Source organism: Phyllobates terribilis, unplaced genomic scaffold (assembly GCF_046119375.1).
Source record: "Phyllobates terribilis strain yellow unplaced genomic scaffold, ASM4611937v1 Scaffold_123__1_contigs__length_5148117, whole genome shotgun sequence".
In the NCBI taxonomy this organism is placed as follows: Eukaryota; Metazoa; Chordata; class Amphibia; order Anura; family Dendrobatidae; genus Phyllobates; species Phyllobates terribilis.
In genome coordinates, this window is record NW_027362883.1 from 1,773,609 (window position 1) to 1,796,939 (window position 23,331).

At 45.3% G+C, this 23,331-nt stretch overlaps 18 non-coding genes across 18 annotated transcripts; all 18 read left to right on the forward strand.

The window, feature by feature from the left end:
* The first annotated feature begins 551 nt into the window (after window positions 1–551).
* On the forward strand, window positions 552–742 carry LOC141201950 (U2 spliceosomal RNA). The gene has a single exon (XR_012273238.1). It is a non-coding gene; the product is annotated as a U2 spliceosomal RNA (small nuclear RNA).
* Window positions 743–1,857: 1,115 nt separating this feature from the next.
* Window positions 1,858–2,048, forward strand: LOC141201951 (U2 spliceosomal RNA). Its single transcript, XR_012273239.1, has one exon. It is a non-coding gene; the product is annotated as a U2 spliceosomal RNA (small nuclear RNA).
* A 1,115-nt stretch (window positions 2,049–3,163) lies between these two features.
* On the forward strand, window positions 3,164–3,354 carry LOC141202268 (U2 spliceosomal RNA). The gene has a single exon (XR_012273547.1). It is a non-coding gene; the product is annotated as a U2 spliceosomal RNA (small nuclear RNA).
* A 1,115-nt stretch (window positions 3,355–4,469) lies between these two features.
* Window positions 4,470–4,660, forward strand: LOC141201952 (U2 spliceosomal RNA). The gene has a single exon (XR_012273240.1). It is a non-coding gene; the product is annotated as a U2 spliceosomal RNA (small nuclear RNA).
* A 1,115-nt stretch (window positions 4,661–5,775) lies between these two features.
* Window positions 5,776–5,966, forward strand: LOC141201953 (U2 spliceosomal RNA). Its single transcript, XR_012273241.1, has one exon. It is a non-coding gene; the product is annotated as a U2 spliceosomal RNA (small nuclear RNA).
* A 1,115-nt stretch (window positions 5,967–7,081) lies between these two features.
* LOC141202366 (U2 spliceosomal RNA) lies at window positions 7,082–7,272 on the forward strand. Its single transcript, XR_012273641.1, has one exon. It is a non-coding gene; the product is annotated as a U2 spliceosomal RNA (small nuclear RNA).
* Window positions 7,273–8,387: 1,115 nt separating this feature from the next.
* LOC141201955 (U2 spliceosomal RNA) lies at window positions 8,388–8,578 on the forward strand. The gene has a single exon (XR_012273243.1). It is a non-coding gene; the product is annotated as a U2 spliceosomal RNA (small nuclear RNA).
* Window positions 8,579–9,693: 1,115 nt separating this feature from the next.
* On the forward strand, window positions 9,694–9,884 carry LOC141202905 (U2 spliceosomal RNA). The gene has a single exon (XR_012274051.1). It is a non-coding gene; the product is annotated as a U2 spliceosomal RNA (small nuclear RNA).
* Window positions 9,885–10,999: 1,115 nt separating this feature from the next.
* On the forward strand, window positions 11,000–11,190 carry LOC141201956 (U2 spliceosomal RNA). The gene has a single exon (XR_012273244.1). It is a non-coding gene; the product is annotated as a U2 spliceosomal RNA (small nuclear RNA).
* A 1,109-nt stretch (window positions 11,191–12,299) lies between these two features.
* Window positions 12,300–12,490, forward strand: LOC141201957 (U2 spliceosomal RNA). The gene has a single exon (XR_012273245.1). It is a non-coding gene; the product is annotated as a U2 spliceosomal RNA (small nuclear RNA).
* Window positions 12,491–13,605: 1,115 nt separating this feature from the next.
* On the forward strand, window positions 13,606–13,796 carry LOC141201958 (U2 spliceosomal RNA). The gene has a single exon (XR_012273246.1). It is a non-coding gene; the product is annotated as a U2 spliceosomal RNA (small nuclear RNA).
* Window positions 13,797–14,911: 1,115 nt separating this feature from the next.
* On the forward strand, window positions 14,912–15,102 carry LOC141202401 (U2 spliceosomal RNA). Its single transcript, XR_012273675.1, has one exon. It is a non-coding gene; the product is annotated as a U2 spliceosomal RNA (small nuclear RNA).
* Window positions 15,103–16,217: 1,115 nt separating this feature from the next.
* On the forward strand, window positions 16,218–16,408 carry LOC141201959 (U2 spliceosomal RNA). The gene has a single exon (XR_012273247.1). It is a non-coding gene; the product is annotated as a U2 spliceosomal RNA (small nuclear RNA).
* Window positions 16,409–17,523: 1,115 nt separating this feature from the next.
* LOC141201961 (U2 spliceosomal RNA) lies at window positions 17,524–17,714 on the forward strand. Its single transcript, XR_012273249.1, has one exon. It is a non-coding gene; the product is annotated as a U2 spliceosomal RNA (small nuclear RNA).
* A 1,112-nt stretch (window positions 17,715–18,826) lies between these two features.
* Window positions 18,827–19,017, forward strand: LOC141202390 (U2 spliceosomal RNA). Its single transcript, XR_012273665.1, has one exon. It is a non-coding gene; the product is annotated as a U2 spliceosomal RNA (small nuclear RNA).
* Window positions 19,018–20,132: 1,115 nt separating this feature from the next.
* On the forward strand, window positions 20,133–20,323 carry LOC141201962 (U2 spliceosomal RNA). Its single transcript, XR_012273250.1, has one exon. It is a non-coding gene; the product is annotated as a U2 spliceosomal RNA (small nuclear RNA).
* A 1,115-nt stretch (window positions 20,324–21,438) lies between these two features.
* Window positions 21,439–21,629, forward strand: LOC141201963 (U2 spliceosomal RNA). Its single transcript, XR_012273251.1, has one exon. It is a non-coding gene; the product is annotated as a U2 spliceosomal RNA (small nuclear RNA).
* A 1,115-nt stretch (window positions 21,630–22,744) lies between these two features.
* LOC141202240 (U2 spliceosomal RNA) lies at window positions 22,745–22,935 on the forward strand. The gene has a single exon (XR_012273520.1). It is a non-coding gene; the product is annotated as a U2 spliceosomal RNA (small nuclear RNA).
* The last annotated feature ends 396 nt before the right edge of the window (window positions 22,936–23,331 follow it).

Sequence of the window (23,331 nt, forward strand, 5' to 3'; positions counted from 1 at the left end):
AAAAAGTTTGGTTGATTAGTCTGTGGCATTCTGTTAAACTGTTGCTTATGGCGGTCTCTGTGAGCTTCTCAGCGACATTCAGCCAGCCAGGTATCCTGCCTGCAGTAGATGGAATGTGGCAATGGAACGCTGGCTGCGCGTGTCATAATAGGCTCTGAGCCTTTATATACCTGTGCACAGCAGCAGCCACCTTCAGTCTGCTGCTGGACAGCCAGCAGCAGCAGCAGGAGAGGTATGTAATCAGGAGCCCTCCTGCTAAGGGTAGACAGCTGCTCGTTCCACCCCACCCCCCGCCTTAATTGGTTCTCCTCCCTTCCAACGGTGTTGAGGCGGGTGGGAACAGCAGGGGGTGAAGGTGCTGTGTTTAAAGAGGTGGAGTTATGCAGATCTAAAACGCGTGGATTGCAGCAGCAGCAAGCCGAAAAGTGCAGGCATGTAAGGGATCTAGAGGTTGACAACATGTCTTCTTAACGGGAGTCCAGGAGCTCATCTCCACAAATGGACTTTTCAGGATCCTTGGGTGGCTCCATAGTTTGAAACCAATTCTGGTTATCGCTTCTCGGCCTTTTGGCTAAGATCAAGTGTAGTATCTGTTCTTATCAGTTTAATATCTGATACGTCCCCTATCTGGGGACCATATATTAAATGGATTTTTAGAACAGGGAGATGGAAAAAGAGCTTGCTCTGTCCACTCCACGCATTGACCTGGTATTGCAGTATCTCCAGGACCGGTGCACCCCTTCTTTAATGCAGTTTCTAAAATCAGAAAGAATTGAATTCAATGTTTTTTGTTCATTTTGCTTGTTTGTCGGATTTTGGGATGGACTCTTTGGCTTTGCTTTTCTTCTCCTCATTGGATTTTTCATGTTCAAAGTTGCAGAAGCCAGATTACAAGCTCATTTTGGTTCAACTTCAGCAACTGTGCATTGCATTGCCATGTAATGTGATGCAATGCTATCTTTCTAGCTCTCCCTTTTTACTTCCTTTTGGATAAACAGACATATTAGGCAAGCATTTTGGAGCTTTCACCTAAATAACTACAGGTGGTGAGATAAGCTGCACAATATAATTGACCTTTCAGTATATTGTTGCACACACACCATCTATTTAGCAAATGCCCTTGTTATCAACAGCAGCCTTTTAAACTCACCTGAGCTTACAGGTATGTGCGCTGGTTACTCTGCTGCGCTTAAAATTTCTTTTTTGGTTTGCTACAATGCCTTTTCTGAAACGTTGTCTCCTTCTGCTGGAACACTGACTTCTTTCATTTAATGCCTGCAGACTATAAAAGAGAACCCAACCCAAAAAGTTTGGTTGATTAGTCTGTGGCATTCTGTTAAACTGTTGCTTATGGCGGTCTCTGTGAGCTTCTCAGCGACATTCAGCCAGCCAGGTATCCTGCCTGCAGTAGATGGAATGTGGCAATGGAACGCTGGCTGCGCGTGTCATAATAGGCTCTGAGCCTTTATATACCTGTGCACAGCAGCAGCCACCTTCAGTCTGCTGCTGGACAGCCAGCAGCAGCAGCAGCAGGAGAGGTATGTAATCAGGAGCCCTCCTGCTAAGGGTAGACAGCTGCTCGTTCCACCCCACCCCCCGCCTTAATTGGTTCTCCTCCCTTCCAACGGTGTTGAGGCGGGTGGGAACAGCAGGGGGTGAAGGTGCTGTGTTTAAAGAGGTGGAGTTATGCAGATCTAAAACGCGTGGATTGCAGCAGCAGCAAGCCGAAAAGTGCAGGCATGTAAGGGATCTAGAGGTTGACAACATGTCTTCTTAACGGGAGTCCAGGAGCTCATCTCCACAAATGGACTTTTCAGGATCCTTGGGTGGCTCCGTAGTTTGAAACCAATTCTGGTTATCGCTTCTCGGCCTTTTGGCTAAGATCAAGTGTAGTATCTGTTCTTATCAGTTTAATATCTGATACGTCCCCTATCTGGGGACCATATATTAAATGGATTTTTAGAACAGGGAGATGGAAAAAGAGCTTGCTCTGTCCACTCCACGCATTGACCTGGTATTGCAGTATCTCCAGGACCGGTGCACCCCTTCTTTAATGCAGTTTCTAAAATCAGAAAGAATTGAATTCAATGTTTTTTGTTCATTTTGCTTGTTTGTCGGATTTTGGGATGGACTCTTTGGCTTTGCTTTTCTTCTCCTCATTGGATTTTTCATGTTCAAAGTTGCAGAAGCCAGATTACAAGCTCATTTTGGTTCAACTTCAGCAACTGTGCATTGCATTGCCATGTAATGTGATGCAATGCTATCTTTCTAGCTCTCCCTTTTTACTTCCTTTTGGATAAACAGACATATTAGGCAAGCATTTTGGAGCTTTCACCTAAATAACTACAGGTGGTGAGATAAGCTGCACAATATAATTGACCTTTCAGTATATTGTTGCACACACACCATCTATTTAGCAAATGCCCTTGTTATCAACAGCAGCCTTTTAAACTCACCTGAGCTAACAGGTATGTGCGCTGGTTACTCTGCTGCGCTTAAAATTTCTTTTTTGGTTTGCTACAATGCCTTTTCTGAAACGTTGTCTCCTTCTGCTGGAACACTGACTTCTTTCATTTAATGCCTGCAGACTATAAAAGAGAACCCAACCCAAAAAGTTTGGTTGATTAGTCTGTGGCATTCTGTTAAACTGTTGCTTATGGCGGTCTCTGTGAGCTTCTCAGCGACATTCAGCCAGCCAGGTATCCTGCCTGCAGTAGATGGAATGTGGCAATGGAACGCTGGCTGCGCGTGTCATAATAGGCTCTGAGCCTTTATATACCTGTGCACAGCAGCAGCCACCTTCAGTCTGCTGCTGGACAGCCAGCAGCAGCAGCAGCAGGAGAGGTATGTAATCAGGAGCCCTCCTGCTAAGGGTAGACAGCTGCTCGTTCCACCCCACCCCCCGCCTTAATTGGTTCTCCTCCCTTCCAACGGTGTTGAGGCGGGTGGGAACAGCAGGGGGTGAAGGTGCTGTGTTTAAAGAGGTGGAGTTATGCAGATCTAAAACGCGTGGATTGCAGCAGCAGCAAGCCGAAAAGTGCAGGCATGTAAGGGATCTAGAGGTTGACAACATGTCTTCTTAACGGGAGTCCAGGAGCTCATCTCCACAAATGGACTTTTCAGGATCCTTGGGTGGCTCCGTAGTTTGAAACCAATTCTGGTTATCGCTTCTCGGCCTTTTGGCTAAGATCAAGTGTAGTATCTGTTCTTATCAGTTTAATATCTGATACGTCCCCTATCTGGGGACCATATATTAAATGGATTTTTAGAACAGGGAGATGGAAAAAGAGCTTGCTCTGTCCACTCCACGCATTGACCTGGTATTGCAGTATCTCCTGGACCGGTGCACCCCTTCTTTAATGCAGTTTCTAAAATCAGAAAGAATTGAATTCAATGTTTTTTGTTCATTTTGCTTGTTTGTCGGATTTTGGGATGGACTCTTTGGCTTTGCTTTTCTTCTCCTCATTGGATTTTTCATGTTCAAAGTTGCAGAAGCCAGATTACAAGCTCATTTTGGTTCAACTTCAGCAACTGTGCATTGCATTGCCATGTAATGTGATGCAATGCTATCTTTCTAGCTCTCCCTTTTTACTTCCTTTTGGATAAACAGACATATTAGGCAAGCATTTTGGAGCTTTCACCTAAATAACTACAGGTGGTGAGATAAGCTGCACAATATAATTGACCTTTCAGTATATTGTTGCACACACACCATCTATTTAGCAAATGCCCTTGTTATCAACAGCAGCCTTTTAAACTCACCTGAGCTAACAGGTATGTGCGCTGGTTACTCTGCTGCGCTTAAAATTTCTTTTTTGGTTTGCTACAATGCCTTTTCTGAAACGTTGTCTCCTTCTGCTGGAACACTGACTTCTTTCATTTAATGCCTGCAGACTATAAAAGAGAACCCAACCCAAAAAGTTTGGTTGATTAGTCTGTGGCATTCTGTTAAACTGTTGCTTATGGCGGTCTCTGTGAGCTTCTCAGCGACATTCAGCCAGCCAGGTATCCTGCCTGCAGTAGATGGAATGTGGCAATGGAACGCTGGCTGCGCGTGTCATAATAGGCTCTGAGCCTTTATATACCTGTGCACAGCAGCAGCCACCTTCAGTCTGCTGCTGGACAGCCAGCAGCAGCAGCAGCAGGAGAGGTATGTAATCAGGAGCCCTCCTGCTAAGGGTAGACAGCTGCTCGTTCCACCCCACCCCCCGCCTTAATTGGTTCTCCTCCCTTCCAACGGTGTTGAGGCGGGTGGGAACAGCAGGGGGTGAAGGTGCTGTGTTTAAAGAGGTGGAGTTATGCAGATCTAAAACGCGTGGATTGCAGCAGCAGCAAGCCGAAAAGTGCAGGCATGTAAGGGATCTAGAGGTTGACAACATGTCTTCTTAACGGGAGTCCAGGAGCTCATCTCCACAAATGGACTTTTCAGGATCCTTGGGTGGCTCCGTAGTTTGAAACCAATTCTGGTTATCGCTTCTCGGCCTTTTGGCTAAGATCAAGTGTAGTATCTGTTCTTATCAGTTTAATATCTGATACGTCCCCTATCTGGGGACCATATATTAAATGGATTTTTAGAACAGGGAGATGGAAAAAGAGCTTGCTCTGTCCACTCCACGCATTGACCTGGTATTGCAGTATCTCCAGGACCGGTGCACCCCTTCTTTAATGCAGTTTCTAAAATCAGAAAGAATTGAATTCAATGTTTTTTGTTCATTTTGCTTGTTTGTCGGATTTTGGGATGGACTCTTTGGCTTTGCTTTTCTTCTCCTCATTGGATTTTTCATGTTCAAAGTTGCAGAAGCCAGATTACAAGCTCATTTTGGTTCAACTTCAGCAACTGTGCATTGCATTGCCATGTAATGTGATGCAATGCTATCTTTCTAGCTCTCCCTTTTTACTTCCTTTTGGATAAACAGACATATTAGGCAAGCATTTTGGAGCTTTCACCTAAATAACTACAGGTGGTGAGATAAGCTGCACAATATAATTGACCTTTCAGTATATTGTTGCACACACACCATCTATTTAGCAAATGCCCTTGTTATCAACAGCAGCCTTTTAAACTCACCTGAGCTAACAGGTATGTGCGCTGGTTACTCTGCTGCGCTTAAAATTTCTTTTTTGGTTTGCTACAATGCCTTTTCTGAAACGTTGTCTCCTTCTGCTGGAACACTGACTTCTTTCATTTAATGCCTGCAGACTATAAAAGAGAACCCAACCCAAAAAGTTTGGTTGATTAGTCTGTGGCATTCTGTTAAACTGTTGCTTATGGCGGTCTCTGTGAGCTTCTCAGCGACATTCAGCCAGCCAGGTATCCTGCCTGCAGTAGATGGAATGTGGCAATGGAACGCTGGCTGCGCGTGTCATAATAGGCTCTGAGCCTTTATATACCTGTGCACAGCAGCAGCCACCTTCAGTCTGCTGCTGGACAGCCAGCAGCAGCAGCAGCAGGAGAGGTATGTAATCAGGAGCCCTCCTGCTAAGGGTAGACAGCTGCTCGTTCCACCCCACCCCCCGCCTTAATTGGTTCTCCTCCCTTCCAACGGTGTTGAGGCGGGTGGGAACAGCAGGGGGTGAAGGTGCTGTGTTTAAAGAGGTGGAGTTATGCAGATCTAAAACGCGTGGATTGCAGCAGCAGCAAGCCGAAAAGTGCAGGCATGTAAGGGATCTAGAGGTTGACAACATGTCTTCTTAACGGGAGTCCAGGAGCTCATCTCCACAAATGGACTTTTCAGGATCCTTGGGTGGCTCCATAGTTTGAAACCAATTCTGGTTATCGCTTCTCGGCCTTTTGGCTAAGATCAAGTGTAGTATCTGTTCTTATCAGTTTAATATCTGATACGTCCCCTATCTGGGGACCATATATTAAATGGATTTTTAGAACAGGGAGATGGAAAAAGAGCTTGCTCTGTCCACTCCACGCATTGACCTGGTATTGCAGTATCTCCAGGACCGGTGCACCCCTTCTTTAATGCAGTTTCTAAAATCAGAAAGAATTGAATTCAATGTTTTTTGTTCATTTTGCTTGTTTGTCGGATTTTGGGATGGACTCTTTGGCTTTGCTTTTCTTCTCCTCATTGGATTTTTCATGTTCAAAGTTGCAGAAGCCAGATTACAAGCTCATTTTGGTTCAACTTCAGCAACTGTGCATTGCATTGCCATGTAATGTGATGCAATGCTATCTTTCTAGCTCTCCCTTTTTACTTCCTTTTGGATAAACAGACATATTAGGCAAGCATTTTGGAGCTTTCACCTAAATAACTACAGGTGGTGAGATAAGCTGCACAATATAATTGACCTTTCAGTATATTGTTGCACACACACCATCTATTTAGCAAATGCCCTTGTTATCAACAGCAGCCTTTTAAACTCACCTGAGCTTACAGGTATGTGCGCTGGTTACTCTGCTGCGCTTAAAATTTCTTTTTTGGTTTGCTACAATGCCTTTTCTGAAACGTTGTCTCCTTCTGCTGGAACACTGACTTCTTTCATTTAATGCCTGCAGACTATAAAAGAGAACCCAACCCAAAAAGTTTGGTTGATTAGTCTGTGGCATTCTGTTAAACTGTTGCTTATGGCGGTCTCTGTGAGCTTCTCAGCGACATTCAGCCAGCCAGGTATCCTGCCTGCAGTAGATGGAATGTGGCAATGGAACGCTGGCTGCGCGTGTCATAATAGGCTCTGAGCCTTTATATACCTGTGCACAGCAGCAGCCACCTTCAGTCTGCTGCTGGACAGCCAGCAGCAGCAGCAGCAGGAGAGGTATGTAATCAGGAGCCCTCCTGCTAAGGGTAGACAGCTGCTCGTTCCACCCCACCCCCCGCCTTAATTGGTTCTCCTCCCTTCCAACGGTGTTGAGGCGGGTGGGAACAGCAGGGGGTGAAGGTGCTGTGTTTAAAGAGGTGGAGTTATGCAGATCTAAAACGCGTGGATTGCAGCAGCAGCAAGCCGAAAAGTGCAGGCATGTAAGGGATCTAGAGGTTGACAACATGTCTTCTTAACGGGAGTCCAGGAGCTCATCTCCACAAATGGACTTTTCAGGATCCTTGGGTGGCTCCGTAGTTTGAAACCAATTCTGGTTATCGCTTCTCGGCCTTTTGGCTAAGATCAAGTGTAGTATCTGTTCTTATCAGTTTAATATCTGATACGTCCCCTATCTGGGGACCATATATTAAATGGATTTTTAGAACAGGGAGATGGAAAAAGAGCTTGCTCTGTCCACTCCACGCATTGACCTGGTATTGCAGTATCTCCAGGACGGGTGCACCCCTTCTTTAATGCAGTTTCTAAAATCAGAAAGAATTGAATTCAATGTTTTTTGTTCATTTTGCTTGTTTGTCGGATTTTGGGATGGACTCTTTGGCTTTGCTTTTCTTCTCCTCATTGGATTTTTCATGTTCAAAGTTGCAGAAGCCAGATTACAAGCTCATTTTGGTTCAACTTCAGCAACTGTGCATTGCATTGCCATGTAATGTGATGCAATGCTATCTTTCTAGCTCTCCCTTTTTACTTCCTTTTGGATAAACAGACATATTAGGCAAGCATTTTGGAGCTTTCACCTAAATAACTACAGGTGGTGAGATAAGCTGCACAATATAATTGACCTTTCAGTATATTGTTGCACACACACCATCTATTTAGCAAATGCCCTTGTTATCAACAGCAGCCTTTTAAACTCACCTGAGCTAACAGGTATGTGCGCTGGTTACTCTGCTGCGCTTAAAATTTCTTTTTTGGTTTGCTACAATGCCTTTTCTGAAACGTTGTCTCCTTCTGCTGGAACACTGACTTCTTTCATTTAATGCCTGCAGACTATAAAAGAGAACCCAACCCAAAAAGTTTGGTTGATTAGTCTGTGGCATTTTGTTAAACTGTTGCTTATGGCGGTCTCTGTGAGCTTCTCAGCGACATTCAGCCAGCCAGGTATCCTGCCTGCAGTAGATGGAATGTGGCAATGGAACGCTGGCTGCGCGTGTCATAATAGGCTCTGAGCCTTTATATACCTGTGCACAGCAGCAGCCACCTTCAGTCTGCTGCTGGACAGCCAGCAGCAGCAGCAGCAGGAGAGGTATGTAATCAGGAGCCCTCCTGCTAAGGGTAGACAGCTGCTCGTTCCACCCCACCCCCCGCCTTAATTGGTTCTCCTCCCTTCCAACGGTGTTGAGGCGGGTGGGAACAGCAGGGGGTGAAGGTGCTGTGTTTAAAGAGGTGGAGTTATGCAGATCTAAAACGCGTGGATTGCAGCAGCAGCAAGCCGAAAAGTGCAGGCATGTAAGGGATCTAGAGGTTGACAACATGTCTTCTTAACGGGAGTCCAGGAGCTCATCTCCACAAATGGACTTTTCAGGATCCTTGGGTGGCTCCGTAGTTTGAAACCAATTCTGGTTATCGCTTCTCGGCCTTTTGGCTAAGATCAAGTGTAGTATCTGTTCTTATCAGTTTAATATCTGATACGTCCCCTATCTGGGGACCATATATTAAATGGATTTTTAGAACAGGGAGATGGAAAAAGAGCTTGCTCTGTCCACTCCACGCATTGACCTGGTATTGCAGTATCTCCAGGACCGGTGCACCCCTTCTTTAATGCAGTTTCTAAAATCAGAAAGAATTGAATTCAATGTTTTTTGTTCATTTTGCTTGTTTGTCGGATTTTGGGATGGACTCTTTGGCTTTGCTTTTCTTCTCCTCATTGGATTTTTCATGTTCAAAGTTGCAGAAGCCAGATTACAAGCTCATTTTGGTTCAACTTCAGCAACTGTGCATTGCATTGCCATGTAATGTGATGCAATGCTATCTTTCTAGCTCTCCCTTTTTACTTCCTTTTGGATAAACAGACATATTAGGCAAGCATTTTGGAGCTTTCACCTAAATAACTACAGGTGGTGAGATAAGCTGCACAATATAATTGACCTTTCAGTATATTGTTGCACACACACCATCTATTTAGCAAATGCCCTTGTTATCAACAGCAGCCTTTTAAACTCACCTGAGCTAACAGGTATGTGCGCTGGTTACTCTGCTGCGCTTAAAATTTCTTTTTTGGTTTGCTACAATGCCTTTTCTGAAACGTTGTCTCCTTCTGCTGGAACACTGACTTCTTTAATTTAATGCCTGCAGACTATAAAAGAGAACCCAACCCAAAAAGTTTGGTTGATTAGTCTGTGGCATTCTGTTAAACTGTTGCTTATGGCGGTCTCTGTGAGCTTCTCAGCGACATTCAGCCAGCCAGGTATCCTGCCTGCAGTAGATGGAATGTGGCAATGGAACGCTGGCTGCGCGTGTCATAATAGGCTCTGAGCCTTTATATACCTGTGCACAGCAGCAGCCACCTTCAGTCTGCTGCTGGACAGCCAGCAGCAGCAGCAGCAGGAGAGGTATGTAATCAGGAGCCCTCCTGCTAAGGGTAGACAGCTGCTCGTTCCACCCCACCCCCCGCCTTAATTGGTTCTCCTCCCTTCCAACGGTGTTGAGGCGGGTGGGAACAGCAGGGGGTGAAGGTGCTGTGTTTAAAGAGGTGGAGTTATGCAGATCTAAAACGCGTGGATTGCAGCAGCAGCAAGCCGAAAAGTGCAGGCATGTAAGGGATCTAGAGGTTGACAACATGTCTTCTTAACGGGAGTCCAGGAGCTCATCTCCACAAATGGACTTTTCAGGATCCTTGGGTGGCTCCGTAGTTTGAAACCAATTCTGGTTATCGCTTCTCGGCCTTTTGGCTAAGATCAAGTGTAGTATCTGTTCTTATCAGTTTAATATCTGATACGTCCCCTATCTGGGGACCATATATTAAATGGATTTTTAGAACAAGGAGATGGAAAAAGAGCTTGCTCTGTCCACTCCACGCATTGACCTGGTATTGCAGTATCTCCAGGACCGGTGCACCCCTTCTTTAATGCAGTTTCTAAAATCAGAAAGAATTGAATTCAATGTTTTTTGTTCATTTTGCTTGTTTGTCGGATTTTGGGATGGACTCTTTGGCTTTGCTTTTCTTCTCCTCATTGGATTTTTCATGTTCAAAGTTGCAGAAGCCAGATTACAAGCTCATTTTGGTTCAACTTCAGCAACTGTGCATTGCATTGACATGTAATGTGATGCAATGCTATCTTTCTAGCTCTCCCTTTTTACTTCCTTTTGGATAAACAGACATATTAGGCAAGCATTTTGGAGCTTTCACCTAAATAACTACAGGTGGTGAGATAAGCTGCACAATATAATTGACCTTTCAGTATATTGTTGCACACACACCATCTATTTAGCAAATGCCCTTGTTATCAACAGCAGCCTTTTAAACTCACCTGAGCTAACAGGTATGTGCGCTGGTTACTCTGCTGCGCTTAAAATTTCTTTTTTGGTTTGCTACAATGCCTTTTCTGAAACGTTGTCTCCTTCTGCTGGAACACTGACTTCTTTCATTTAATGCCTGCAGACTATAAAAGAGAACCCAACCCAAAAAGTTTGGTTGATTAGTCTGTGGCATTCTGTTAAACTGTTGCTTATGGCGGTCTCTGTGAGCTTCTCAGCGACATTCAGCCAGCCAGGTATCCTGCCTGCAGTAGATGGAATGTGGCAATGGAACGCTGGCTGCGCGTGTCATAATAGGCTCTGAGCCTTTATATACCTGTGCACAGCAGCAGCCACCTTCAGTCTGCTGCTGGACAGCCAGCAGCAGCAGCAGCAGGAGAGGTATGTAATCAGGAGCCCTCCTGCTAAGGGTAGACAGCTGCTCGTTCCACCCCACCCCCCGCCTTAATTGGTTCTCCTCCCTTCCAACGGTGTTGAGGCGGGTGGGAACAGCAGGGGGTGAAGGTGCTGTGTTTAAAGAGGTGGAGTTATGCAGATCTAAAACGCGTGGATTGCAGCAGCAGCAAGCCGAAAAGTGCAGGCATGTAAGGGATCTAGAGGTTGACAACATGTCTTCTTAACGGGAGTCCAGGAGCTCATCTCCACAAATGGACTTTTCAGGATCCTTGGGTGGCTCCGTAGTTTGAAACCAATTCTGGTTATCGCTTCTCGGCCTTTTGGCTAAGATCAAGTGTAGTATCTGTTCTTATCAGTTTAATATCTGATACGTCCCCTATCTGGGGACCATATATTAAATGGATTTTTAGAACAGGGAGATGGAAAAAGAGCTTGCTCTGTCCACTCCACGCATTGACCTGGTATTGCAGTATCTCCAGGACCGGTGCACCCCTTCTTTAATGCAGTTTCTAAAATCAGAAAGAATTGAATTCAATGTTTTTTGTTCATTTTGCTTGTTTGTCGGATTTTGGGATGGACTCTTTGGCTTTGCTTTTCTTCTCCTCATTGGATTTTTCATGTTCAAAGTTGCAGAAGCCAGATTACAAGCTCATTTTGGTTCAACTTCAGCAACTGTGCATTGCATTGCCATGTAATGTGATGCAATGCTATCTTTCTAGCTCTCCCTTTTTACTTCCTTTTGGATAAACAGACATATTAGGCAAGCATTTTGGAGCTTTCACCTAAATAACTACAGGTGGTGAGATAAGCTGCACAATATAATTGACCTTTCAGTATATTGTTGCACACACACCATCTATTTAGCAAATGCCCTTGTTATCAACAGCAGCCTTTTAAACTCACCTGAGCTAACAGGTATGTGCGCTGGTTACTCTGCTGCGCTTAAAATTTCTTTTTTGGTTTGCTACAATGCCTTTTCTGAAACGTTGTCTCCTTCTGCTGGAACACTGACTTCTTTAATTTAATGCCTGCAGACTATAAAAGAGAACCCAACCCAAAAAGTTTGGTTGATTAGTCTGTGGCATTCTGTTAAACTGTTGCTTATGGCGGTCTCTGTGAGCTTCTCAGCGACATTCAGCCAGCCAGGTATCCTGCCTGCAGTAGATGGAATGTGGCAATGGAACGCTGGCTGCGCGTGTCATAATAGGCTCTGAGCCTTTATATACCTGTGCACAGCAGCAGCCACCTTCAGTCTGCTGCTGGACAGCCAGCAGCAGCAGGAGAGGTATGTAATCAGGAGCCCTCCTGCTAAGGGTAGACAGCTGCTCGTTCCACCCCACCCCCCGCCTTAATTGGTTCTCCTCCCTTCCAACGGTGTTGAGGCGGGTGGGAACAGCAGGGGGTGAAGGTGCTGTGTTTAAAGAGGTGGAGTTATGCAGATCTAAAACGCGTGGATTGCAGCAGCAGCAAGCCGAAAAGTGCAGGCATGTAAGGGATCTAGAGGTTGACAACATGTCTTCTTAACGGGAGTCCAGGAGCTCATCTCCACAAATGGACTTTTCAGGATCCTTGGGTGGCTCCGTAGTTTGAAACCAATTCTGGTTATCGCTTCTCGGCCTTTTGGCTAAGATCAAGTGTAGTATCTGTTCTTATCAGTTTAATATCTGATACGTCCCCTATCTGGGGACCATATATTAAATGGATTTTTAGAACAGGGAGATGGAAAAAGAGCTTGCTCTGTCCACTCCACGCATTGACCTGGTATTGCAGTATCTCCAGGACCGGTGCACCCCTTCTTTAATGCAGTTTCTAAAATCAGAAAGAATTGAATTCAATGTTTTTTGTTCATTTTGCTTGTTTGTCGGATTTTGGGATGGACTCTTTGGCTTTGCTTTTCTTCTCCTCATTGGATTTTTCATGTTCAAAGTTGCAGAAGCCAGATTACAAGCTCATTTTGGTTCAACTTCAGCAACTGTGCATTGCATTGCCATGTAATGTGATGCAATGCTATCTTTCTAGCTCTCCCTTTTTACTTCCTTTTGGATAAACAGACATATTAGGCAAGCATTTTGGAGCTTTCACCTAAATAACTACAGGTGGTGAGATAAGCTGCACAATATAATTGACCTTTCAGTATATTGTTGCACACACACCATCTATTTAGCAAATGCCCTTGTTATCAACAGCAGCCTTTTAAACTCACCTGAGCTAACAGGTATGTGCGCTGGTTACTCTGCTGCGCTTAAAATTTCTTTTTTGGTTTGCTACAATGCCTTTTCTGAAACGTTGTCTCCTTCTGCTGGAACACTGACTTCTTTCATTTAATGCCTGCAGACTATAAAAGAGAACCCAACCCAAAAAGTTTGGTTGATTAGTCTGTGGCATTCTGTTAAACTGTTGCTTATGGCGGTCTCTGTGAGCTTCTCAGCGACATTCAGCCAGCCAGGTATCCTGCCTGCAGTAGATGGAATGTGGCAATGGAACGCTGGCTGCGCGTGTCATAATAGGCTCTGAGCCTTTATATACCTGTGCACAGCAGCAGCCACCTTCAGTCTGCTGCTGGACAGCCAGCAGCAGCAGCAGCAGGAGAGGTATGTAATCAGGAGCCCTCCTGCTAAGGGTAGACAGCTGCTCGTTCCACCCCACCCCCCGCCTTAATTGGTTCTCCTCCCTTCCAACGGTGTTGAGGCGGGTGGGAACAGCAGGGGGTGAAGGTGCTGTGTTTAAAGAGGTGGAGTTATGCAGATCTAAAACGCGTGGATTGCAGCAGCAGCAAGCCGAAAAGTGCAGGCATGTAAGGGATCTAGAGGTTGACAACATGTCTTCTTAACGGGAGTCCAGGAGCTCATCTCCACAAATGGACTTTTCAGGATCCTTGGGTGGCTCCGTAGTTTGAAACCAATTCTGGTTATCGCTTCTCGGCCTTTTGGCTAAGATCAAGTGTAGTATCTGTTCTTATCAGTTTAATATCTGATACGTCCCCTATCTGGGGACCATATATTAAATGGATTTTTAGAACAGGGAGATGGAAAAAGAGCTTGCTCTGTCCACTCCACGCATTGACCTGGTATTGCAGTATCTCCAGGACCGGTGCACCCCTTCTTTAATGCAGTTTCTAAAATCAGAAAGAATTGAATTCAATGTTTTTTGTTCATTTTGCTTGTTTGTCGGATTTTGGGATGGACTCTTTGGCTTTGCTTTTCTTCTCCTCATTGGATTTTTCATGTTCAAAGTTGCAGAAGCCAGATTACAAGCTCATTTTGGTTCAACTTCAGCAACTGTACATTGCATTGCCATGTAATGTGATGCAATGCTATCTTTCTAGCTCTCCCTTTTTACTTCCTTTTGGATAAACAGACATATTAGGCAAGCATTTTGGAGCTTTCACCTAAATAACTACAGGTGGTGAGATAAGCTGCACAATATAATTGACCTTTCAGTATATTGTTGCACACACACCATCTATTTAGCAAATGCCCTTGTTATCAACAGCAGCCTTTTAAACTCACCTGAGCTAACAGGTATGTGCGCTGGTTACTCTGCTGCGCTTAAAATTTCTTTTTTGGTTTGCTACAATGCCTTTTCTGAAACGTTGTCTCCTTCTGCTGGAACACTGACTTCTTTCATTTAATGCCTGCAGACTATAAAAGAGAACCCAACCCAAAAAGTTTGGTTGATTAGTCTGTGGCATTCTGTTAAACTGTTGCTTATGGCGGTCTCTGTGAGCTTCTCAGCGACATTCAGCCAGCCAGGTATCCTGCCTGCAGTAGATGGAATGTGGCAATGGAACGCTGGCTGCGCGTGTCATAATAGGCTCTGAGCCTTTATATACCTGTGCACAGCAGCAGCCACCTTCAGTCTGCTGCTGGACAGCCAGCAGCAGCAGCAGCAGGAGAGGTATGTAATCAGGAGCCCTCCTGCTAAGGGTAGACAGCTGCTCGTTCCACCCCACCCCCCGCCTTAATTGGTTCTCCTCCCTTCCAACGGTGTTGAGGCGGGTGGGAACAGCAGGGGGTGAAGGTGCTGTGTTTAAAGAGGTGGAGTTATGCAGATCTAAAACGCGTGGATTGCAGCAGCAGCAAGCCGAAAAGTGCAGGCATGTAAGGGATCTAGAGGTTGACAACATGTCTTCTTAACGGGAGTCCAGGAGCTCATCTCCACAAATGGACTTTTCAGGATCCTTGGGTGGCTCCGTAGTTTGAAACCAATTCTGGTTATCGCTTCTCGGCCTTTTGGCTAAGATCAAGTGTAGTATGTGTTCTTATCAGTTTAATATCTGATACGTCCCCTATCTGGGGACCATATATTAAATGGATTTTTAGAACAGGGAGATGGAAAAAGAGCTTGCTCTGTCCACTCCACGCATTGACCTGGTATTGCAGTATCTCCAGGACCGGTGCACCCCTTCTTTAATGCAGTTTCTAAAATCAGAAAGAATTGAATTCAATGTTTTTTGTTCATTTTGCTTGTTTGTCGGATTTTGGGATGGACTCTTTGGCTTTGCTTTTCTTCTCCTCATTGGATTTTTCATGTTCAAAGTTGCAGAAGCCAGATTACAAGCTCATTTTGGTTCAACTTCAGCAACTGTGCATTGCATTGCCATGTAATGTGATGCAATGCTATCTTTCTAGCTCTCCCTTTTTACTTCCTTTTGGATAAACAGACATATTAGGCAAGCATTTTGGAGCTTTCACCTAAATAACTACAGGTGGTGAGATAAGCTGCACAATATAATTGACCTTTCAGTATATTGTTGCACACACACCATCTATTTAGCAAATGCCCTTGTTATCAACAGCAGCCTTTTAAACTCACCTGAGCTAACAGGTATGTGCGCTGGTTACTCTGCTGCGCTTAAAATTTCTTTTTTGGTTTGCTACAATGCCTTTTCTGAAACGTTGTCTCCTTCTGCTGGAACACTGACTTCTTTCATTTAATGCCTGCAGACTATAAAAGAGAACCCAACCCAAAAAGTTTGGTTGATTAGTCTGTGGCATTCTGTTAAACTGTTGCTTATGGCGGTCTCTGTGAGCTTCTCAGCGACATTCAGCCAGCCAGGTATCCTGCCTGCAGTAGATGGAATGTGGCAATGGAACGCTGGCTGCGCGTGTCATAATAGGCTCTGAGCCTTTATATACCTGTGCACAGCAGCAGCCACCTTCAGTCTGCTGCTGGACAGCCAGCAGCAGCAGCAGCAGGAGAGGTATGTAATCAGGAGCCCTCCTGCTAAGGGTAGACAGCTGCTCGTTCCACCCCACCCCCCGCCTTAATTGGTTCTCCTCCCTTCCAACGGTGTTGAGGCGGGTGGGAACAGCAGGGGGTGAAGGTGCTGTGTTTAAAGAGGTGGAGTTATGCAGATCTAAAACGCGTGGATTGCAGCAGCAGCAAGCCGAAAAGTGCAGGCATGTAAGGGATCTAGAGGTTGACAACATGTCTTCTTAACGGGAGTCCAGGAGCTCATCTCCACAAATGGACTTTTCAGGATCCTTGGGTGGCTCCGTAGTTTGAAACCAATTCTGGTTATCGCTTCTCGGCCTTTTGGCTAAGATCAAGTGTAGTATCTGTTCTTATCAGTTTAATATCTGATACGTCCCCTATCTGGGGACCATATATTAAATGGATTTTTAGAACAGGGAGATGGAAAAAGAGCTTGCTCTGTCCACTCCACGCATTGACCTGGTATTGCAGTATCTCCAGGACCGGTGCACCCCTTCTTTAATGCAGTTTCTAAAATCAGAAAGAATTGAATTCAATGTTTTTTGTTCATTTTGCTTGTTTGTCGGATTTTGGGATGGACTCTTTGGCTTTGCTTTTCTTCTCCTCATTGGATTTTTCATGTTCAAAGTTGCAGAAGCCAGATTACAAGCTCATTTTGGTTCAACTTCAGCAACTGTGCATTGCATTGCCATGTAATGTGATGCAATGCTATCTTTCTAGCTCTCCCTTTTTACTTCCTTTTGGATAAACAGACATATTAGGCAAGCATTTTGGAGCTTTCACCTAAATAACTACAGGTGGTGAGATAAGCTGCACAATATAATTGACCTTTCAGTATATTGTTGCACACACACCATCTATTTAGCAAATGCCCTTGTTATCAACAGCAGCCTTTTAAACTCACCTGAGCTAACAGGTATGTGCGCTGGTTACTCTGCTGCGCTTAAAATTTCTTTTTTGGTTTGCTACAATGCCTTTTCTGAAACGTTGTCTCCTTCTGCTGGAACACTGACTTCTTTCATTTAATGCCTGCAGACTATAAAAGAGAACCCAACCCAAAAAGTTTGGTTGATTAGTCTGTGGCATTCTGTTAAACTGTTGCTTATGGCGGTCTCTGTGAGCTTCTCAGCGACATTCAGCCAGCCAGGTATCCTGCCTGCAGTAGATGGAATGTGGCAATGGAACGCTGGCTGCGCGTGTCATAATAGGCTCTGAGCCTTTATATACCTGTGCACAGCAGCAGCCACCTTCAGTCTGCTGCTGGACAGCCAGCAGCAGCAGCAGCAGGAGAGGTATGTAATCAGGAGCCCTCCTGCTAAGGGTAGACAGCTGCTCGTTCCACCCCACCCCCCGCCTTAATTGGTTCTCCTCCCTTCCAACGGTGTTGAGGCGGGTGGGAACAGCAGGGGGTGAAGGTGCTGTGTTTAAAGAGGTGGAGTTATGCAGATCTAAAACGCGTGGATTGCAGCAGCAGCAAGCCGAAAAGTGCAGGCATGTAAGGGATCTAGAGGTTGACAACATGTCTTCTTAACGGGAGTCCAGGAGCTCATCTCCACAAATGGACTTTTCAGGATCCTTGGGTGGCTCCGTAGTTTGAAACCAATTCTGGTTATCGCTTCTCGGCCTTTTGGCTAAGATCAAGTGTAGTATCTGTTCTTATCAGTTTAATATCTGATACGTCCCCTATCTGGGGACCATATATTAAATGGATTTTTAGAACAGGGAGATGGAAAAAGAGCTTGCTCTGTCCACTCCACGCATTGACCTGGTATTGCAGTATCTCCAGGACCGGTGCACCCCTTCTTTAATGCAGTTTCTAAAATCAGAAAGAATTGAATTCAATGTTTTTTGTTCATTTTGCTTGTTTGTCGGATTTTGGGATGGACTCTTTGGCTTTGCTTTTCTTCTCCTCATTGGATTTTTCATGTTCAAAGTTGCAGAAGCCAGATTACAAGCTCATTTTGGTTCAACTTCAGCAACTGTGCATTGCATTGCCATGTAATGTGATGCAATGCTATCTTTCTAGCTCTCCCTTTTTACTTCCTTTTGGATAAACAGACATATTAGGCAAGCATTTTGGAGCTTTCACCTAAATAACTACAGGTGGTGAGATAAGCTGCACAATATAATTGACCTTTCAGTATATTGTTGCACACACACCATCTATTTAGCAAATGCCCTTGTTATCAACAGCAGCCTTTTAAACTCACCTGAGCTAACAGGTATGTGCGCTGGTTACTCTGCTGCGCTTAAAATTTCTTTTTTGGTTTGCTACAATGCCTTTTCTGAAACGTTGTCTCCCTCTGCTGGAACACTGACTTCTTTCATTTAATGCCTGCAGACTATAAAAGAGAACCCAACCCAAAAAGTTTGGTTGATTAGTCTGTGGCATTCTGTTAAACTGTTGCTTATGGCGGTCTCTGTGAGCTTCTCAGCGACATTCAGCCAGCCAGGTATCCTGCCTGCAGTAGATGGAATGTGGCAATGGAACGCTGGCTGCGCGTGTCATAATAGGCTCTGAGCCTTTATATACCTGTGCACAGCAGCAGCCACCTTCAGTCTGCTGCTGGACAGCCAGCAGCAGCAGCAGGAGAGGTATGTAATCAGGAGCCCTCCTGCTAAGGGTAGACAGCTGCTCGTTCCACCCCACCCCCCGCCTTAATTGGTTCTCCTCCCTTCCAACGGTGTTGAGGCGGGTGGGAACAGCAGGGGGTGAAGGTGCTGTGTTTAAAGAGGTGGAGTTATGCAGATCTAAAACGCGTGGATTGCAGCAGCAGCAAGCCGAAAAGTGCAGGCATGTAAGGGATCTAGAGGTTGACAACATGTCTTCTTAACGGGAGTCCAGGAGCTCATCTCCACAAATGGACTTTTCAGGATCCTTGGGTGGCTCCGTAGTTTGAAACCAATTCTGGTTATCGCTTCTCGGCCTTTTGGCTAAGATCAAGTGTAGTATCTGTTCTTATCAGTTTAATATCTGATACGTCCACTATCTGGGGACCATATATTAAATGGATTTTTAGAACAGGGAGATGGAAAAAGAGCTTGCTCTGTCCACTCCACGCATTGACCTGGTATTGCAGTATCTCCAGGACCGGTGCACCCCTTCTTTAATGCAGTTTCTAAAATCAGAAAGAATTGAATTCAATGTTTTTTGTTCATTTTGCTTGTTTGTCGGATTTTGGGATGGACTCTTTGGCTTTGCTTTTCTTCTCCTCATTGGATTTTTCATGTTCAAGGTTGCAGAAGCCAGATTACAAGCTCATTTTGGTTCAACTTCAGCAACTGTGCATTGCATTGCCATGTAATGTGATGCAATGCTATCTTTCTAGCTCTCCCTTTTTACTTCCTTTTGGATAAACAGACATATTAGGCAAGCATTTTGGAGCTTTCACCTAAATAACTACAGGTGGTGAGATAAGCTGCACAATATAATTGACCTTTCAGTATATTGTTGCACACACACCATCTATTTAGCAAATGCCCTTGTTATCAACAGCAGCCTTTTAAACTCACCTGAGCTAACAGGTATGTGCGCTGGTTACTCTGCTGCGCTTAAAATTTCTTTTTTGGTTTGCTACAATGCCTTTTCTGAAACGTTGTCTCCCTCTGCTGGAACACTGACTTCTTTCATTTAATGCCTGCAGACTATAAAAGAGAACCCAACCCAAAAAGTTTGGTTGATTAGTCTGTGGCATTCTGTTAAACTGTTGCTTATGGCGGTCTCTGTGAGCTTCTCAGCGACATTCAGCCAGCCAGGTATCCTGCCTGCAGTAGATGGAATGTGGCAATGGAACGCTGGCTGCGCGTGTCATAATAGGCTCTGACCCTTTATATACCTGTGCACAGCAGCAGCCACCTTCAGTCTGCTGCTGGACAGCCAGCAGCAGCAGCAGCAGGAGAGGTATGTAATCAGGAGACCTCCTGCTAAGGGTAGACAGCTGCTCGTTCCACCCCACCCCCCGCCTTAATTGGTTCTCCTCCCTTCCAACGGTGTTGAGGCGGGTGGGAACAGCAGGGGGTGAAGGTGCTGTGTTTAAAGAGGTGGAGTTATGCAGATCTAAAACGCGTGGATTGCAGCAGCAGCAAGCCGAAAAGTGCAGGCATGTAAGGGATCTAGAGGTTGACAACATGTCTTCTTAACGGGAGTCCAGGAGCTCATCTCCACAAATGGACTTTTCAGGATCCTTGGGTGGCTCCGTAGTTTGAAACCAATTCTGGTTATCGCTTCTCGGCCTTTTGGCTAAGATCAAGTGTAGTATCTGTTCTTATCAGTTTAATATCTGATACGTCCCCTATCTGGGGACCATATATTAAATGGATTTTTAGAACAGGGAGATGGAAAAAGAGCTTGCTCTGTCCACTCCACGCATTGACCTGGTATTGCAGTATCTCCAGGACCGGTGCACCCCTTCTTTAATGCAGTTTCTAAAATCAGAAAGAGTTGAATTCAATGTTTTTTGTTCATTTTGCTTGTTTGTCGGATTTTGGGATGGACTCTTTGACTTTGCTTTTCTTCTCCTCATTGGATTTTTCATGTTCAAAGTTGCAGAAGCCAGATTACAAGCTCATTTTGGTTCAACTTCAGCAACTGTGCATTGCATTGCCATGTAATGTGATGCAATGCTATCTTTCTAGCTCTCCCTTTTTACTTCCTTTTGGATAAACAGACATATTAGGCAAGCATTTTGGAGCTTTCACCTAAATAACTACAGGTGTTGAGATAAGCTGCACAATATAATTGACCTTTCAGTATATTGTTGCACACACACCATCTATTTAGCAAATGCCCTTGTTATCAACAGCAGCCTTTTAAACTCACCTGAGCTAACAGGTATGTGCGCTGGTTACTCTGCTGCGCTTAAAATTTCTTTTCTGGTTTGCTACAATGCCTTTTCTGAAACGTTGTCTCCCTCTGCTGGAACACTGACTTCTTTCATTTAATGCCTGCAGACTATAAAAGAGAACCCAACCCAAAAAGTTTGGTTGATCAGTCTGTGGCATTCTGTTAAACTGTTGCTTATGGCGGTCTCTGTGAGCTTCTCAGCGACATTCAGCCAGCCAGGTATCCTGCCTGCAGTAGATGGAATGTGGCAATGGAACGCTGGCTGCGCGTGTCATAATAGGCTCTGAGCCTTTATATACCTGTGCACAGCAGCAGCCACCTTCAGTCTGCTGCTGGACAGCCAGCAGCAGCAGCAGCAGGAGAGGTATGTAATCAGGAGCCCTCCTGCTAAGGGTAGACAGCTGCTCGTTCCACCCCACCCCCCGCCTTAATTGGTTCTCCTCCCTTCCAATGGTGTTGAGGCGGGTGGGAACAGCAGGGGGTGAAGGTGCTGTGTTTAAAGAGGTGGAGTTATGCAGATCTAAAACGCGTGGATTGCAGCAGCAGCAAGCCGAAAAGTGCAGGCATGTAAGGGATCTAGAGGTTGACAACATGTCTTCTTAACGGGAGTCCAGGAGCTCATCTCCACAAATGGACTTTTCAGGATCCTTGGGTGGCTCCGTAGTTTGAAACCAATTCTGGTTATCGCTTCTCGGCCTTTTGGCTAAGATCAAGTGTAGTATCTGTTCTTATCAGTTTAATATCTGATACGTCCCCTATCTGGGGACCATATATTAAATGGATTTTTAGAACAGGGAGATGGAAAAAGAGCTTGCTCTGTCCACTCCACGCATTGACCTGGTATTGCAGTATCTCCAGGACCGGTGCACCCCTTCTTTAATGCAGTTTCTAAAATCAGAAAGAATTGAATTCAATGTTTTTTGTTCATTTTGCTTGTTTGTCGGATTTTGGGATGGACTCTTTGGCTTTGCTTTTCTTCTCCTCATTGGATTTTTCATGTTCAAAGTTGCAGAAGCCAGATTACAAGCTCATTTTGGTTCAACTTCAGCAACTGTGCATTGCATTGCCATGTAATGTGATGCAATGCTATCTTTCTAGCTCTCCCTTTTTACTTCCTTTTGGATAAACAGACATATTAGGCAAGCATTTTGGAGCTTTCACCTAAATAACTACAGGTGGTGAGATAAGCTGCACAATATAATTGACCTTTCAGTATATTGTTGCACACACACCATCTATTTAGCAAATGCCCTTGTTATCAACAGCAGCCTTTTAAACTCACCTGAGCTAACAGGTATGTGCGCTGGTTACTCTGCTGCGCTTAAAATTTCTTTTTTGGTTTGCTACAATGCCTTTTCTGAAACGTTGTCTCCCTCTGCTGGAACACTGACTTCTTTCATTTAATGCCTGCAGACTATAAAAAAGAACCCAACCCAAAAAGTTTGGTTGATTAGTCTGTGGCATTCTGTTAAACTGTTGCTTATGGCGGTCTCTGTGAGCTTCTCAGCGACATTCAGCCAGCCAGGTATCCTGCCTGCAGTAGATGGAATGTGGCAATGGAACGCTGGCTGCGCGTGTCATAATAGGCTCTGAGCCTTTATATACCTGTGCACAGCAGCAGCCACCTTCAGTCTGCTGCTGGACAGCCAGCAGCAGCAGCAGCAGGAGAGGTATGTAATCAGGAGCCCTCCTGCTAAGGGTAGACAGCTGCTCGTTCCACCCCACCCCCCGCCTTAATTGGTTCTCCTCCCTTCCAACAGTGTTGAGGCGGGTGGGAACAGCAGGGGGTGAAGGTGCTGTGTTTAAAGAGGTGGAGTTATGCAGATCTAAAACGCGTGGATTGCAGCAGCAGCAAGCCGAAAAGTGCAGGCATGTAAGGGATCTAGAGGTTGACAACATGTCTTCTTAACGGGAGTCCAGGAGCTCATCTCCACAAATGGACTTTTCAGGATCCTTGGGTGGCTCCGTAGTTTGAAACCAATTCTGGTTATCGCTTCTCGGCCTTTTGGCTAAGATCAAGTGTAGTATCTGTTCTTATCAGTTTAATATCTGATACGTCCCCTATCTGGGGACCATATATTAAATGGATTTTTAGAACAGGGAGATGGAAAAAGAGCTTGCTCTGTCCACTCCACGCATTGACCTGGTATTGCAGTATCTCCAGGACCGGTGCACCCTGTTATGCACACGCCCGGGCTAAGCGGCGTGTGCGTGTGATTGGTAGTGATTCCACTGGACCGTGCCGGAGAGTGAATGCCTGGAGGGGCGTGACTAGGTATTCACCCGATCCGACCAGGGTCGCACGACGGCATACGACGCCAGTGCACCAAGGAGGAACCGAGCAGAGGGACCAGGTGCTACTCCAGGACAGACCCCGGACACGGCTGTTGACCCACACAGGGGAATACAGGAACAGGCTGGTAGGCTGGCACACAGACTGGTGGGTATAGGCAGGCACGACTGGTATGCAGGCAGGCGGGTATGCAGGCAGGGGGGTAAAGACAAGCACAGCTAGAGTGCAGACAGGGAGGCACTAGCAGGTAGGAACACAGGCGGGATTGGACCCAGTACACACC